This window comes from Montipora foliosa, chromosome 7 (assembly GCF_036669935.1).
Source record: "Montipora foliosa isolate CH-2021 chromosome 7, ASM3666993v2, whole genome shotgun sequence".
In the NCBI taxonomy this organism is placed as follows: domain Eukaryota; kingdom Metazoa; phylum Cnidaria; class Anthozoa; order Scleractinia; family Acroporidae; genus Montipora; species Montipora foliosa.
Window position 1 is genome coordinate 19,165,446 of NC_090875.1, and position 17,500 is coordinate 19,182,945.

General features: G+C 40.4%; 1 protein-coding gene and 1 non-coding gene across 3 annotated transcripts in view; one reads left to right on the forward strand and one right to left on the reverse strand.

Annotated features, from left to right (window-relative positions):
• Window positions 1-17,500, forward strand: part of LOC138011123 (uncharacterized) — a 121,460-nt gene that overhangs the window by 82,365 nt on the left and 21,595 nt on the right. The gene's annotated exons all lie outside the window — the stretch shown is intronic.
• Trnas-aga (transfer RNA serine (anticodon AGA)) lies at window positions 7,096-7,169 on the reverse strand. Its single transcript has one exon. It is a non-coding gene; the product is annotated as a tRNA-Ser (tRNA).

Below are 17,500 nucleotides of genomic sequence, written 5' to 3' on the forward strand. Positions count from 1 at the left end.
CTTGGATATCAGGGAGAGTTCTTAGGAAGTATGTCCAACGATGTTTTAACCCAAACGTGTAGGCGGCATAGCTGGTCTGCGGTTGAGCCCGTGCAAATTCAGCAAGCTGAGCAACGTCGTTGACCCAGCTGGTTACTTTCTCGTTGACATAGTCCTGCAGATAATCCCTTGAGCCTATCACAGCTCCAAGATGCTTCTGCCCCTCTACTGTCACGTTGATGACTGTGTCTTTAAACGCTTCTCTGACAAGTGCCTCCTTTTCTGGCCTTGCGATAATCCAGCACTTTTTAGCGTTTGGAAAGTAACCGATGTCTGGACCTAATGTATTGAGACCATCCCACCATTGCTTGATTTCTGAGATAGTGCCAGCTCCACTATTATTATTATTATTATTATTATTATTATTATTATTATTATTATTATTATTATTATTATTATTATTATTATTATAAGTATAAATATAAATAAAAGAAGTAAAAGTATATATATAAAGTATGAAAATGTAAAAATGGGGTGTTAACAAACATACAAGAATAACATAATTAGAAATGAATAAAAAAACTTTCGCACGAATTAATTGAATCTGACTAAAAAACATTTCACAAATGAGACGGTCAAAATTTTTAAGATGGTAAAATTCTTGTTAGGATCATTGGAGATGTGTCCAGAAATGCACTCAACAACAAAAATGGCAAAAAAGAGACAATGTTGGCGAATTTGGCAAATATGGCGAAAATTAATGACAATTTTGCCACAATCGCCAGTAAGGCAAAACAAGCACAAAGCAATGAATGGGGCCATCAAAATCATCGAAATGTGAGCTAAGGAGACCTTTCTAGCCCTTAATAAAAGAACGAGCGATTCACAATATGATATTTGTCTACGGCACTAATAAATAAATGTACTGAGGTGCAACACATTGAATTCGTCCGCTCGCCATTTGGTAAACGTCAATTTCGCCCATCGTTGGCCAAGTAACAGCATAACCTGCATGACACAGGTCACATTTAAATTTAAAAGCAAGGGATTGTTGGTTCACTTCGCAGAGTTTCAAATGTTGTTTGATCGTGTGGCTGACAAACGTGGGCTGGACGGTTACTGGAATCTTCCGGCTCAGATCTTTGAGTTGTGCTCGAACAATATCGGCTTAAGCCTGGTCTTTAAATGGAAGAACAACGCAAAAAGGATCTAATTCATTGTATTCATTGTTTGTATAAATACACAGGTGATTTTACAAAATCGCGCGCTCTCATTGGCTCGCTATCTCGTATTATCGGCCGATAATCACCTCGACGGACAAAATGGCTGCCATTAGTCGTTTTGCCACTGTAAGTGAAGATGATTTCGCGTTAAAATGTTTTTTTTTCTCTTTTTTGAAATAATTACCTGTGTATTTATTCTAAAACTATTATTCCTCAGGCTAAGTGATTATCGGTGAATATTCACCGATAATCACGTCGCCTTCGGCGAATAATCGTTAATTAAACAGCTGGTAACTCAAGAACAGGCTGATCAGAAGCTTTGACTGCAATAAAGCGGGAGATTGTGGAATTAATTAACCTGTCTGGGACACATTTGCTTGTGTGGTTTTGCTGCCTTCTGGCTTCCATCATTGCAAACATAAGAATCATGTTATTTTTACATCGGTACCGAAACCAGGTGAGGTCTATCAACGTAGTTTCACAAAGCATCCAACACAGGAGAGCAATCAGTCGGACAAAAACCATTTGCATGATTGTTGGAGTTTATTTCCTGTTAAACTTTCCAGTTTTGTTTGTAACAATTTATCACCAGATTTTAGAACAAGACATCAAAAGTTACAACCATTATAGCTGGGCGGAGACTGCTGCTTTTCTGAATTCATGTACAAGTCCACTTATTTGTTATTGGAAAAACCGTCACATATGTCAAAGTGTGAAGTCAATATTGAGGAAGTTGAGCTGTTGCTAACTCTAGCCAATATCATGTTTTATTCAAGAAACATAGATACCTGAAAATCAGTACAATTCCATAGTTAATGCCATTCAATCGTGCATCGATTTGACAGGGATGGATGGTGTGGAACAGCACGTGCCTTACACGCAAGCGTCACGTGACTATGCACTGTTTCTAAATCTACTTCAGCAATTGCCGAGTAGATGGTAAGACAGCCGCGTTATCTTTCTTTGCAGGGACCTGTAAGATCTAAGACGGCAACGAAAATGAAAATCTCTTGGAACTGTTTGAACCTTTTCAGAGATTGTTCCAGCTTAAAGTGCCACAATGATCAAAAACTCACTTCTTTTTTTTCTTCAGATTTAGAAGGTGTGTTTTCTTAATACCTGAATGGCAAAATTTTGAGCTTTGACTTTTATCCAAAGGTTGTTTACTTTGTGTGTAAGTTTTGGATTTCATGCTCGCCATTACTCACGTGGAAACTGACCGATTGGACATTACAGGGTTGGATTCAGGAAAAAGTGACGTCATTTACTCACTAGCTTAAAATGCAGCTTATTATATATTATATACGTCTGAAAGCCCAAAAATTAATTATGAACCTTTGACGTCATTTTCTCCTCGATCCAGCTCTCCCAAGATCTTAATTAAAGTTGGCGGACCATTAAATAAGAAAATTCCAGTTAAAATAAAAACGAGTCTTTTTTAAATCAAGCCTTAAAACTTTGGTCGCTTACTGTTTAGTTAACATAGTTTTGAAATCAGCAGGTACAAAACACACGTCACAGGTAATTGTTTGATCCTGAGCTCGGGTGAGAAATTTATATAGTTGCGTATATGGCTATTGGCGCTGATTATGCTTCTTGCTTGCACGCACGGAATGAAAATTAATAGGAATATTTTTTTGCCTCTAATAGCAAATAAGCTGTTAGTTTCAATAAATTTTTTCGCTGGAAAAGTTTTTGTGAGATTTTTCGGCTTTTGTGGATTCATCGGGTTGTGTAATATTCGGGCTTAACTAATTTTCATACACAGGTTGAAATTTGACACGCGCGCAGTTTTCATGATAAAGATGACAGGAGTTTTAGCCGTGTTCTTTCTGGCAAGTGATTAATAGGTAGCCACAGTTTTTAACGTCAAAAAATTGTTTGTTTAGTCATTCTAGTGTAAAATGAGGTTAATTTGGGAAGCCTACAATATTTCTTTAAGCTCATCCATTGCCCATTTAGGTAAATATTTACGTTCTTGACAAAATTTAATTAATTTTAATTATTCTAAAAACTAGTTTACCTAAATTGTAGAAATGCTGCCGAGGGGAAAGCTCGTGCCCCCAACTGGACCTCTTTCTAGACCCCATTCAAGACACCGTGACGTCATCAAATTCTAAAATCAAAATCGCAAGGTCTTTTGAAAGTTTCGAATTCCGTGACGTCTTTCGTTTCGAAAATACAGCATTTTGAATTTCCGAATTGTTACCTTGCGTGACACCACGATACAAAGGTATTTGGTTGGAAAAAAATGTCCATCCCTATGAATCTCAGCAGTTTGAGCCTTCAAGTACATTAAGAGATGTGTTCGTACTCACGTACTTTACCTCATGAGTGAGAAGTAAGCGCTTTCATTGCAAAATGATCTCCAGATGTTTTCGTTGATTACCGGCCGCTAAAAAGTTGCATTAAACGCTTTGACAAATTAACCCAGAAACAGTGTACTGCAAAGACCTGAGGAATGGAGATGTAGTTAAAGGATTTGTTTCCTTCAACATTCCAAGTTCTTGGCCTTTTTCATTTATCGATTTCGAATTTATTTTCTTGTTGCGTGACAGTGTAGACGATACGAGAAGCGAAATGAAAAACATAGTATCATACCGCGCTTCTTAACTTCTCCATTTGCGCATAACCACAACTTCTTGCGCCTTTGACCACAATCCCTTGAGTTTAGAACAAAACTAGGTTCTCCCAATCGGAGAGCTGCCTCGTTCGTTTGTTCCAGGCTCACCCACTGTAGTGTTTCGTTTATGGACTGGTAATTTGTTAGGGTGTTTGGGAATGAGTGCGAAAACTGGATTTTGAAGAGGACACACTTAACTTAGGCAACCCAGTTTACGCTCACGGAATGTCTAGTTATTACTTTTAAGTAACTTCTTGTTTGTAAATAATTTTCGCCTAAAATGTATTTTTTTGCGATCTGAGTGTGAAACGTTACTGTCCTATAATATCTCTCCATTGAACACCCCGTAATGTGCAGATTCATAAGGCCAGCCATCTTACTCCATTTGGCAGCTCCAAAAATGGCCGACAGGCATTGCTAAGAATAAAGATCTTTTAGAATAGACATTTTAGATCGGTGAGAAATAATAGTTTCAGCGTGAGAGCGTAAGATTGCATTCATTTGCGTGACTTGAGAGCTCTGCCTACCAATCCAGTTACAGGATATTCAGCTCAGTTGGCTACAGCGTCGCAATGGCATCGCGAGGTCATGGGTTCAAACCCCGTTGAAGTCTAGTCTTGATCCAATTTGGATATATTACAGAATACCTGTCCACTTACATTTATGTCAGTCTATAATTTACATATTTCATTCCGCTTCAACCTCAAAAGTGCCACAGTTAAATTAACCTCGTTGTTTGATCCACACTGCGGACCATTGTGGCAGTACAGTTTAGGCTTCCCTTAGCAACTGCTAAAATTGCGTTCAGAACCTGCGAGATTGAAGCTTCACTTGATTGCATATCCGTAATTCAATATATGATTTACTTCACTATACCATTTCATTCGTTAAAGAGTGAGTGTTTACTTCGCGCAGAAAATCCAACTGCTGAATTTAATCTTCTCTCGCTCTTTGTTGTTCGCTGCAGAATCACATATCTAATGAAGCGTCATCATTTCATCGGCCCTCAAAGCGCTCCAAAACATTCAGAATCTCGCGGTGCAGATTTCGTTGAGCTTGACAGAGAAGAGAAATGCCTTGAGATCCACATCTGCCGCCATTTTATTTTTGTTTTCTTTATCACTTTGACTCCGCTGACCATTGAAACGGTAAAGACAATAGCCGTATTTAGTATAGAGCGGTTTTCAATTGAGTGTCGAAAGTAATTAGCTAATTACTTTGGTTTTGCATCTACTTCACTTAGTGATTGGCTCAAAGTTTTTGCGCCACTTTTTCAACCAATCAAAAGTGAAACCAGAACCAATTGTGGCTCGCGCGTGCACATTTTCCCGCCTTTTCTGTCGGCTACTTGTAATTACTTCGAGTTTTGATTGGTTTGCTGGATTGTCTCCGACCTTTTTGATTGGCCAAAGTAATTACTTTGGTTTTGGTTTTACGGCACTCGATTGAAACTCGCTCTATACTAAAACAGTGGATAGCGTTGAACGCGCGCGCTGATTGGCTACTCAAACTCCCAATACCCTTTGCTATTCACCTCCGAGCAATTCGCGCGGAATTTGCGCCCGAAAATGTTGTAGGTTTTGCAGGAATAAATGAGTTAAAACCATTATTTGTGCTAGACTATCTCACTGTTTTACTATATACTAAAACAACTATTTGCCACAATGTCGGTGGTAAGTGGTGGATATTCTCCGTAATTTCAGCACGAGAAGATAAATTTCGTATCCCCAAGGGGCCATGTAATGTTCTGTTTATTTTATAGATACTGATGAATTTCCACATAAAACACAACCTTTTTTTATTCATGTTCGAAACAGCAAAATAGTGCACATAAAGTGTGCAGGTGTGCCTGAGCGGTAAGCTCTTGTAATTGGCTAATCATGTTAGTAACCATGGTGAAACCAATATCCTCAAACATGAAAGATAAAAATAGTGTCTTCACTGTGCGCGATGAAGATATGGTTTTAGTAAAAGGAAAAATCTTGGTATGTCATCACTATCTATGTAATAATGATATATATATATATAATAGGTCGGACTCCTGTAAAATATTTACATCAGTTCGAGATATATTTGTGTGACCATATATATTTGACGTAGTCACATTAAATTTACACAGCCGTAAATACTAGCCGTCACCGTAAATATTTGTTTTCGTGGTACGTAGGTGACACATTTTTAATATACAGATTTAGCCAAGCCTAAAAGCAGAGCTTCCGGGTTATTCATTCTTACAATAAGTTAACCTGGCTTAAGCCTGCGATCCAATCGAAACCCAGTACCTGGTCAACGGTCAACTTCAAAAAACAGCTGACCTCGATGAGTTCTAAACTTGAGCCTGCGATATGGTCACGTGATACTGGTCACATTGGAGGGGTGGACGTAAGTACGGTATTACGGTGACCAAAACCAAATTTTCTTTCACAGAGTACCTCATTTTCTTACCCACGGTGCTCCGCGCGCGCCTTCGGCGCGTGCAAATCCGCTTTTATTGTTTTTCATAAACAAGATTCAACCGAGGATAAAATAAAGCAAACAAGAACAGGTGGAAGTTTTCTTAGTGTTCTCAATGCTATTTCACTGTTAAGAGCTACAACAAGAAAAAAGGTAGAAATTTCCCATTACAATGATGGAAGATGTGAAAATGTCAGTGTTGAAACGATAGAGTACACATAAAACATTTTAAAATTAAATTGGGGAGCATATGTGTTGGTGCTCCTTCCTGCAGTATTTGCAATTAAATATTAACGTGACTCAGACCCTATCCAAGTTAATAAACGTAAAGCAGTTTTCATAATCGTGAAATTTACCTAGAGGATATACCAAACTAGGTTTTTATTTAATTTTGTCTTGTCAGAGTTGATATGTGTTTATCCTCTTCTTGTCACACTTTTCATGTTTCCGTGTTGAAATCTCGTCTCTATGCAATTTACATAACTTCGAAAAAATTCAGAGACAATAAAATTGAAACTATTGCATCTGTTAAATATGTCAGTCGCACAACGAGTATTTCTTTGACTTTCCGTCCTCCAACTGTTAATTTTTGTGATTTGTTTCGTAATAATTGCGAAAACTTGTGAACAACTTGTGAATACTGTAATGGCTAGTCTGACAACGGTGGCTTGGCAGCGACGAAACACCCGTTGTCAGATTAGCCATTACAGTATTCACAAGGCAAGTTTTCACAAAGTTGTAATGTATTTGGTTTTTGAGGTAAGATTTCTGTTGATATTGAATGTAAGGAGAAATGTAGACTCGGAAAAATATCCGAGTCCCAGATGGGATTTGAACCCACGACCCTCCGTGATCTAGTCGGATGCTCTAACCACTGAGCTACTGGAGACTCTATGGTGAGCAAGGGTCAATTTGTGGGTCTCCACTGGAACCGCATCGCGCGGCTACACAGCCAAGTATTGACTAGCACATTTGAAACTCACTAACAGCATCACGCTGTCACATTAATGCATATCAAGATGCAGCCAACCAACCTCCAAAGGGAGTGTGTTAACGATGAAACAACAACAATGATATTGAATGTAAGGAGAAATGTAGACTCGGAAAAATATCCGAGTCCCAGATGGGATTACACCCGTTGTCAGATTAGACTCGGATATCTTTCCGAGTCTACATTTCTCCTTTCATTCAATATCATTGCTGTTGTTTCATCGTTAAGAATTCTGTCATCATTGTTATTTTAAAGTAAAAACTAACGGTAAAAGGACACGACGTTTCGACCGAACTTCGGTCATTATCTAGCTAAAAGTGAAGATAAAAATTTGTGAAGTATAAATATAAATCAAAATAGTAAAAGGATATATATAAAGTATGAAAATGTAAAAATGGGGAGTAAAAAACATGCAAGAATAATATAATTAGAACTGAATAAAAAACTTTCGCACGAATTGAGTCTGACTAAAAAACATTTCACAAATGAGAAAGTCAAACTTGTTCTTGCACCTTTTTAAGACGGTAAAATTCGCCAACAAGGCAAAGCACAAAGCAATGAACGGGGCCCATAGAAGTTGGCGGATGTGGGCAATTTGACCAGTATGGCGAAAATGACAATTTTGCCACAATCGTCAATAAGGCAAAACATGCACAAAGCAATGAAGAGGGCCATCAAAATCATCGAAATGTGAGCTAAGGAGACCTTTCTAGCCCTTAATAAAAAAAACGAGCGATTCACAGTATGATATTTGTCTACGACACTAATAGATATATGTATAGGTGCAACATATTGAATTCGTCCGCTCGCCATTTGGTAAATGTCAATTTCGCCAATCGTCGACCAAGTAACGTAAAAGTGGTTTGACAAAATTGGCAACATATCGCCAAATGTGCCAATATCGTCAATTTCGCCAAAATCGCAAGAATTTCCCCTAAGTGGTGTTACTAGCAATGGATGAAGTAATTTGACGAAATTGGCAAAGTATTCCCAAATTTGCCGATTTTGTCAATTTCACCAAAATCGCAAACGTTCACCCAAGTGGTGTCAATGCCAATGGATGAACTAATTTGACGAAATTGGCAAAATATCGCCAAAATCGCCAAATCTTCAGCATCCGAGTTTCCTAGATAGCAACGGATGACGTGCTCTGACAAAATTGGCGAAATATCGCCAATTTCGCTAATTTTGCCAAGGTTGTCAATCGTAGGGCTCTTTCGCCAAATCTGCCATTTTTGTCATCCCATGCATTTCTGGACATAAGTGGAGGATCATTGGGCACAAAATAAAGTTCCACACGGAAATGGTTTCCATGCAATAGAGATAGACGCATTCTTGTGCTCGTCTACGCGTTGATGCAAATGCCGCCGCGTGTAAACAGCATAATCTGCATCACACAGGTCACACTTAAATTTATAAACAAGGGATTGTTGATTCACAACAGACGGCTTGGCGTACGTACTACGGCCGAAGCTTGTAGGGGACATGCGAGATAATTCTGGGTGGACAAAAAAAAGCATGTAAATGCGACATAACAAACTAGAAAATCCGAGATAGAAAATGCGACATAACAAAGTAGAAAATACGACATAACAAAGTAGAAAATGGGAGATAAAAAACTAGAGAATGCGAGATAACAAACCAGAAAATGCGAGATAACAAACTAGAAAATGTAAAAAATATATAAAAACTAGAAAATGCAACCCAACAAAATAGAAAATGCGAGATAAAAAAACTAAAAAATGCGAGATAGAAGTGCAAGATGAACAACTAGAAAATGCGACATAGAAAATGCGAGATAAAAGACTAGAAAATGTGAGATAAAGAATTTCTTTAAATTAAAAACTTGGGAATCGAGGAGTGGGGACGGGGAATCCCTACAATAGAAATCTTCATAACGGGGAATGTCGAAATGAGAATAAAGGAGGCCAGTGGAAATTTATTAAAGGTGTGACAATTATCTCTGGTATTGAGTTTTCATAGCAGCTTCCATGTGCCATAAACATGCAGATCAACAGCAGCAAACCTTCCAAATGCGTACTTTTTGACCTAAGACGTTAAAATTCACGCTTTAACCCACTGTCGCTTTTAAAACTGTGTTACGAAAAATAGTATTGCGTGACAAGCGTTACTTTCTAGACGCTTCGCGAGAGTTCGTAGTTTGTTTATTTTTAGGTTCATGCGTAAGCGTTTCTAAATCGGTGTGTTTTGTAATCTTCCTATAATTAGATTGATTACTAATTTAGAAAGTTCTAGAAGTTTATTGTCAGAGTATATAAGTAGACGAGTCCAAGCGGAGTGTTTTTCTAACTAGTTTTTCACAAGCGAAGAGAGTTGGCGTTGGCCGTGTTTAGTCAAGTGTGACAGAAGCTGTGTTTATTCAAGTTGGCGGAGGCCGTGTAAGTTTGTCGAGTACGAGTTATTCAGATTTTTACTTCGTGGAAACTACGTTCATTTTGGAATAAATCTTCTTGTTGTTGTTCCGACAACCCTGTGTTCAGTTTAGTTTGCAAGCTACCTTTCCTCAAAACATTCGAACTCGTAACATTGGGGGCCTGTCCGGGAGAGGAATTCATTTGTTTGCTGACTACAGAAACCAGGAAAGGACAATTCAAGAAGGAGTTACAGAAAAGTAAGAAGAGCTGTACGAGAGAGTATATCGTGTTTTTGCCGTGAAATACTGCTATGGAAATCGATAAGTTTATACAGATTGGAGAAAAGTTCGGATTGGAGGGAGAAAAGCTGCTCGAGTTTGTAGAGAAGCAACAAAAGTTAGAGGAAGAAAAACAAGAAAAACGCAGACAATTGGAAAAGGAAAGAGAGGAGAAACTTAGACTACTTGAAGAAGATACAAGAAGAGAAGACGAAGAGAGAGAAACTAGGCGACAAGAACGCGAACTAAGAAAGTTGGAGATGGAAGCCGAGCTGTTGAAACAGAAACAGGCTATTGAAGCGGCAAAAAGAGAACACGAGTTGGAGATTGCACGTTTGGCTGTGGAGAATGCTGACGGACGTCCTGAAGTGAGAGAGGATCGGGCTAAGGCACCTAAACTCCCCTCTTTTGTTGATGGTAAAGACGATTTGGACGCGTATTTGCAGAGGTTCGAGAGATTTGCCGAAACAGCTAAGTGGAAAAAAGATGGATGGGCATCGAAGCTCAGTGCTCTGTTGTCTGGACGGGCACTAGAAGTGTATTCACGTCTATCGGAGGACGCAGCTAAGGATTATGACAGGGTAAAGATTGCGTTAATGAAGAGATATGACCTTACCGAAGACGGCTATCGTCGAAAATTTAGAGCATCCAAACCAGAAGTTGACGAAAGTCCGGAGCAGTTTATTGTGCGACTGGACAGATACCTGTTACGGTGGCTAGAGCTTTCGAATACTGCGCGAAGCTTTGATGGTCTTAAGGACTTGATCGTGAAAGAACAATTTATTGACTCTTGCCCTAAGGATTTGGCAATTCACCTGCGAGAAAGGGCACCTGAGACCCTAGCAAAGATTGCGAAGATCGCTGACCAGTACTTGGAGGTTCATGGTAAACATTTGTTCAGCTCAGCGGGCAGAAAGCCAACAGTACAGCCGGAGAGAGACGAAGCCAAGAACATGCAGATTAATCCACCAGCTCTGCATTGCTTTAAGTGCAACACCCGAGGTCATAAAGCTGTCAACTGCCCAACCCTAACAAGAAAGTGTTTCCTATGTGGTAAGCAGGGACATCAAGCTAGAAACTGTCGATCAGGTGGACGCAGATCAGGAGGACAAAGTAGGGATGGTAACCCTGTGCAGCGTGGTCAAGTGAGTGCCAGTTGTTTAGTTCAGCCACCTGAGGTTAAACCTACTGATGAAGAAGTTAAGGCCTGTATTAAAGATGATAAGTTTCTGTTAGCCTGTGGTAAGAAGATTCCATTGTTGAGTCGTGCTTGTGTTGAACCGTTGACTGGAGTGAGAAGTAAAATGCCTGTCGTGAAAGGTAGAGTTGGAGAGAAGCCCGTTGATGTCCTGAGAGATACTGGTTGTAGTGGAATTGTAGTAAAGAGGGACCTCGTGCCTGTGGATCAGTTTACTGGCGAATTTGATGTTATGCTGCTCATTGACAATACGGCAAGGAAAGTTCCCATCGCAAAGATTGATGTTGATACACCTTATCTCAAGGGCCAAGTGGAAGCGCAGTGTCTTCCCGATGCTGTTTATGATTTGATTATTGGTAATGTACCAGGCGCAAGAGCCGTTGACGACCCAGACCCAAGCTGGCAAGTTCCTGTACAAGAAGCTTGTGCTGTAACCACGAGAAGTCAAGCTAAGAAAGCTGGAGAACATATTCCGTTGAAGGTACCAGATACCAAAGAAAGTCCTGTAATTGATAGAGAAAAGCTCAAGCAAATGCAGCGTGATGACGAGAGCCTACAGAAATTTTGGGAGAAAGATGACGTAGTTGTGAGAGGCCAGGCTGAGACTTCATTTAAAGTGAAAGGTGATGCTCTGTACCGCGTCTACAAGCACCCTTATGTGAACGGAGGTAAACCCCTGAAGCAGGTTATGGTTCCTGTGCAGCTGAGAAGTCGAATAATGGAACTAGCTCACGGATCGATCATGGGAGGTCACATGGGAGTAAAGAAAACGACTGATAAGATTCAAAGCGCCTTCTATTGGCCAGGCATTCAAGGGGACGTGACTCGCTATTGCAAGTCCTGTGATGTATGTCAGAAGACAGTTAACAAGGGTTCCGTACCAAAGGTTCCCCTAGAGAAGATGCCATTAATTGACAAGCCATTTAAGAGAGTAGCAATCGACCTGGTTGGACCTATTGTTCCCCCGAGTGAGGACGGTCATAGATATATATTGACATTGGTCGACTTTGCAACTCGTTATCCTGAAGCTGTCCCGCTGAAGAAAATTGATACTGAGACTGTGGCAGAAGCGTTGGTGGATATCTTTAGTCGTTTGGGAGTGCCTGAAGAGATCTTGAGTGACCTTGGTACGCAGTTCGTCTCTGAGTGTATGAAGGAAGTGACGCGGCTTTTGAGCATTAAACAGTTCACCACGACTCCATATCATCCTATGTGTAATGGCCTGACGGAAAAGTTTAATGGAACAATGAAGAGCATGTTAATGAGATCGTGCAGCGAACAGCCAAGACAGTGGAATCGCTATATTAACCCGTTGCTGTTTGCATATCGTTAAGTTCCTCAGGAGTCTACTGGTTTTTCGCCGTTTGAGTTGCTGCATGGAAGAGCTGTCAGAGGACCGATGTTTATTCTCAAAGAGCTTTGGACGAAAGAGTTGGAGGAGCCTGAAGTAAAGAACAGCTATCAGTATGTGTTCGAGCTACGCGAGAAGCTTGAAGATACCCTCAAACTGGCGCACACCGAGCTTCAGAAAGCCCAGAACAAAGGCAAGCATTATTACGATCGAAAGACTAAAGTCAGGAAGTTTGTACCTGGAGATAAAGTGTTAGTGCTGCTACCGACCGACCACAACAAGCTCCTAATGCAGTGGAAAGGTCCATTTGAGGTTAGTGCTGTAGTTGGTCTCAATGATTATAGAGTGAGAGTCAAAGGAAAAGAGAGAGTTTACCATGCTAATCTACTGAAGAAGTATTTTGAGCGAGAGGATCCTGTTTCCGTTGGAGCAGTTGCTGTTGAAGCGAACGCTAACATTTGTAAGAACGAACATGTTGAGAGTGAAGTAGAAGAAGTTGACCCTGTGGATTGTATTGATTTTCTGGAGATTGGTGGTTATGTCGCGAAAGATTCAGTCAATGATGTGACCATAGGAGATAACCTTTCTCATGAGCAAAGAGCAGAGTTCATGGATCTTGCAAATGAGTTTCAAAGCTTGTTCACAGAAGCCCCAGGCACAACAAGTTTGGCTCAGCATCATATCAAGCCTACATCCGACCAACCAGTTAGATCAAGACCATACCCAGTACCGTATAGCTTAAGAGAATCGCTGAAGAAGGATATTACAGACATGATGAAGATGGGAGTCATAAGAGAATCAAGTTCGCCGTATGCTTCGCCTGTTGTAGTTGTTAAGAAAAAAGACATTTCAAATCGTGTGTGCGTGGACTATCGTAAACTGAATAAGTTAACCGTGTTTGATCCGGAGCCTATGCCAACTGCTGAGCATTTGTTCCAGAAGTTGAATGGTGACAAGTATTTTAGCAGATTATCTAAGCAGAGTAGAGGAATAACTTAAGAGACACTGGACTGCCTCCTCAGTTGGTACTATCTAACTAATTTTTCGTTGTGAGTAGAAATTTATGAAATTTCTTCTCAAGAAGGGGTTATGTTACGAAAAATAGTATTGCGTGACAAGCGTTACTTTCTAGACGCTTCGCGAGAGTTCGTAGTTTGTTTATTTTTAGGTTCATGCGTAAGCGTTTCTAAATCGGTGTGTTTTGTAATCTTCCTATAATTAGATTGATTACTAATTTAGAAAGTTCTAGAAGTTTATTGTCAGAGTATATAAGTAGACGAGTCCAAGCGGAGTGTTTTTCTATCTAGTTTTTCACAAGCGAAGAGAGTTGGCGTTGGCCGTGTTTAGTCAAGTGTGACAGAAGCTGTGTTTATTCAAGTTGGCGGAGGCCGTGTAAGTTTGTCGAGTACGAGTTATTCAGAGTTTTACTTCGTGGAAACTACGTTCATTTTGGAATAAATCTTCTTGTTGTTGTTCCGACAACCCTGTGTTCAGTTTAGTTTGCTGCATGTAAATCAGCGCCTGAATGGTTGCTTAGTTTTTAGCTCTACAATTTTATGAATTTATCTGGTCTTTTTCGAAAGGTTTTCTACATTAGACGCTTTGTCGTGCTACATTTACGGTAACCGATGCCAAGTTTGATAACTTATTCGAGGGAATCGCTTCTTTTGCTACGTAAATCTTGGAAATTATTGACGAGCTCATCAAGTCATGGTTTACTGACAGGTCACAGCAAGCCACTTTCAACAAATCTTTGGAATACGCTTCGCTGTATCGGAATTTTAGCGCGTTACAGAGGACAGCGCGGTGGTAATCATCTAAGAGCACCTTTTTATCCAAGAAAGATTGACGTAACTGAGTTATCTGGTGAACGAGCTTGCTACTCTGGTTGTAAGCAAAGGTTTTCGAATTCATCAAACTTATTAAATATTCAAGTTGGCACCTCTTTTAGTAACAATTCATCTGGAACAGCATCAACAAAGGAAGACAAAAAGCCAAACAGCACAAAACCCGTCCAAAAATCGAAGCTCAACATCGCTCATTTGAACATTCGCTCACTGAAAAACAGAACTCATCTAATTCAGTTAAAAGATCTGGAGCAATTGCAGAATACCCGGCCCACCAAATGTCCTACTTAAAAAAGCCGCCAACGCGGTCCGCAGTCCCGAAGTCGATGAATGCGAAATGTTAAAGTGAACTGCCACCACGGTCCGCAGTCCCGCAGTCGTTGAATGCGAAATGTTAAAGTGAACTGCCACCGCGGTCCGCAGTCCCGTAGTCGTTGAATGAAAACTGTTAAAGGGCAACCGCTAAAATGAACTGCCACCGCAGTCCGCAGTCTCGTAGTCGATGACAACCTTGTTCCCAGGGTCTCTCTTCTTTCCTTTCACTTGTGTCAATAGGAGCGAAAAAACCACGTCAAACAAAACTCCACCTAGACCCCTAAACAAAGATCAAGAGATACAATGTGGAATGGCAAAGGGCAGTTATGCGCGAGATGAGAGAAAGGAGAAAAAATGGCGTTACGATGACCTGATTGTTGTACTGGAGGAGATCCTTAAATACACTTATTGGTGGTGCCAGGATTTGGATCAAGCGCAAATAAGACACGAACTTGTACTGGCAACACACACAGGCGTCGACTGGGACAGTTTTTGTCGGGAGGTGTGTGAAATCACGTTAATGGAAGAAAGGGAAAGCATAGGGGGAGAAGGAAAGGTCGTGCAAATTGACGAGAGCAAGTTTGGTAAGCGGAAGTACCATCGCGGACATCATATGGAAGGACAGTGGGTGTTCGGCGGGATCGAGTGTGACAGTAGGAAATCTTTTCTAATACCGGTGGACAAAAGAGGTGAACACACTTTATTGCCGATCATCCAAAAGTGGATTAAACCGGGAACGACAATAATTTCAGACTGTTGGAAAGCCTACACCAATTTAGGGAAATATGGATACACACATAGAACTGTGAACCATTCCGAAGAATTTGTCAACAAAGATGGTGACAGCACGAACAGAATAGAAGGACACTGGCGGTACGCTAAGGTTAAAATGCCTCCTTTCGGAGTCCGAAAAAACCACTTTTCGTCATATTTGGCAGAGTTTATGTGGCGCTACAGGAACAGAGACCGTGACTTATTTGAAATGTTCTTAGGAGATGTAAAGAAAATTTATGCACCAAACAAAAAATGTTAAAAGGCAAGGAGTAAAATGAACTGCCTCCGCGGTTCATAGTCCCGTAGTAGATGAATGAAAATTGTTCAAGGGCAAGATGATCTCGTGAAAAGTGTAGTTAACCGAACCGCAACGTGAAAGCTAAAATTTTACGAGAGTAATTAGGCCTAATCACTGAAACGGGCGCTTAGGCTTAATCAGCAAACGAGTGCTTTCTTCTTCACACGATCTCGTGAAAAGTGTAGTGAACCGAACCGGAAAATGAAAGCTAAAATTTTACGAGAATGCTAAGGCCTAATCACTGAAGCGAGCGCTTAGGCTTAATCAGTAAACGACTGCTTTCTTGTTCAGACGATCGTGCTTAGGCTTAATCAGTAAACGACCGCTTTCTTCTTCACACGATCTCATGAAAAGTGTAGTTAACCGAACCGCAACGTGAATGCTAAAATTTTACGAGAGTAATTAGGCCTAATCACTGAAACGGGCGCTTAGCCTTAATCAGTAAACGAGTGCTTTGTTCTTCACACGATCTCGTGAAAAGTGTAGTGAACCGAACCGGAAAATGAAAGCTAAAATTTTACGAGAATGCTAAGGCCTAATCACTGAAGCGAGCGCTTAGGCTTAATCAGTAAACGACTGCTTTCTTGTTCAGACGATCGTGCTTAGGCTTAATCAGTAAACGACCGCTTTCTTCTTCACACGATCTCATGAAAAGTGTAGTTAACCGAACCGCAAAATAAAAGCTAAGAGTGCTTAGACCCAATCATTGAAACGAGCGCTTAGGCTTAATCAGTAAACAAATTCTTTCTTCTTTACACGATCTCGTGAAAAGTGTAGTTAACGGAACAGCAAAATGAAAGCTACGGTACGATTGCAGAATACCCGGTTTAGGAACAGAATTATGAATATCATTTTCTGTCCCATGCCACTGCGGACAGGCAGCATTGTTAAACACGACTGCGGGACTGCGGTGGCAGTTTTTTAAGTAAGACATTTAGTGGACGCGGAAACAGCATTGTTAAACACGACTGCGGGACCGCGGTGGCAGCCTTTTTAAGTAGGACATTTGGTGGGCGGGGTATTCTGCAATTTAGCCAAAGATCTTGTGTTAAAAAACAAATACGATGTTTTTGCAGTGAGTGAGTCTTGGCTTAATTCAAGCGTAACAAATGCAGAAGTTTCTTTGGACGGCTATAAAATTTTCCGACTTGACAGAACACAGAGAGCAGGTGGAGTTGTTTGCGTTTATATTCGTAATTTACTGCGAGTAAATGTTCTTAAAGATCTGACTCAAACATCTACGACTGGCTTTCAACAGCTTTGGCTATATATTCAACATAAAAAGTTAAGATCTTTTCTGTTTTGTGCCGCCTACAGGCCACCAAACTGTCCCGTGAACTGCTTCATCGAGGACTTCACTGATAAATACATCAAAGCGCTTACCATTGTCAAAGAGATCATTGTCGCTGGTGACCTTAACTGCGATTTATTATAGATCAATCTCGATTCCACAGCTCTAGTTGATCTATGTACCGCACTCAACCTGGAACAGCTTATTTCTACTCCTACAAGAGTTACTGAACATTCCTCGACTCTAATCGATGTGATCATGACATCTAATAGTGATGTTGTCTCCAAGAGTGGTGTGTTGGAAACCTGTATCAGTGATCACTTTGTCGTGTACCTATCCCTTAATCTGAAACTTCCAAAACCGCCACCAAAATTTGTATGTGCTAGATCCTACAGGCATTATAATCCTGCAGTATTCAATGGAGATTTATCACTAGTGCAATGGGAACAAATGTATTTAATCGATGACGTCAATGAGAAACTGGATTTCTTTAATGGTAGATT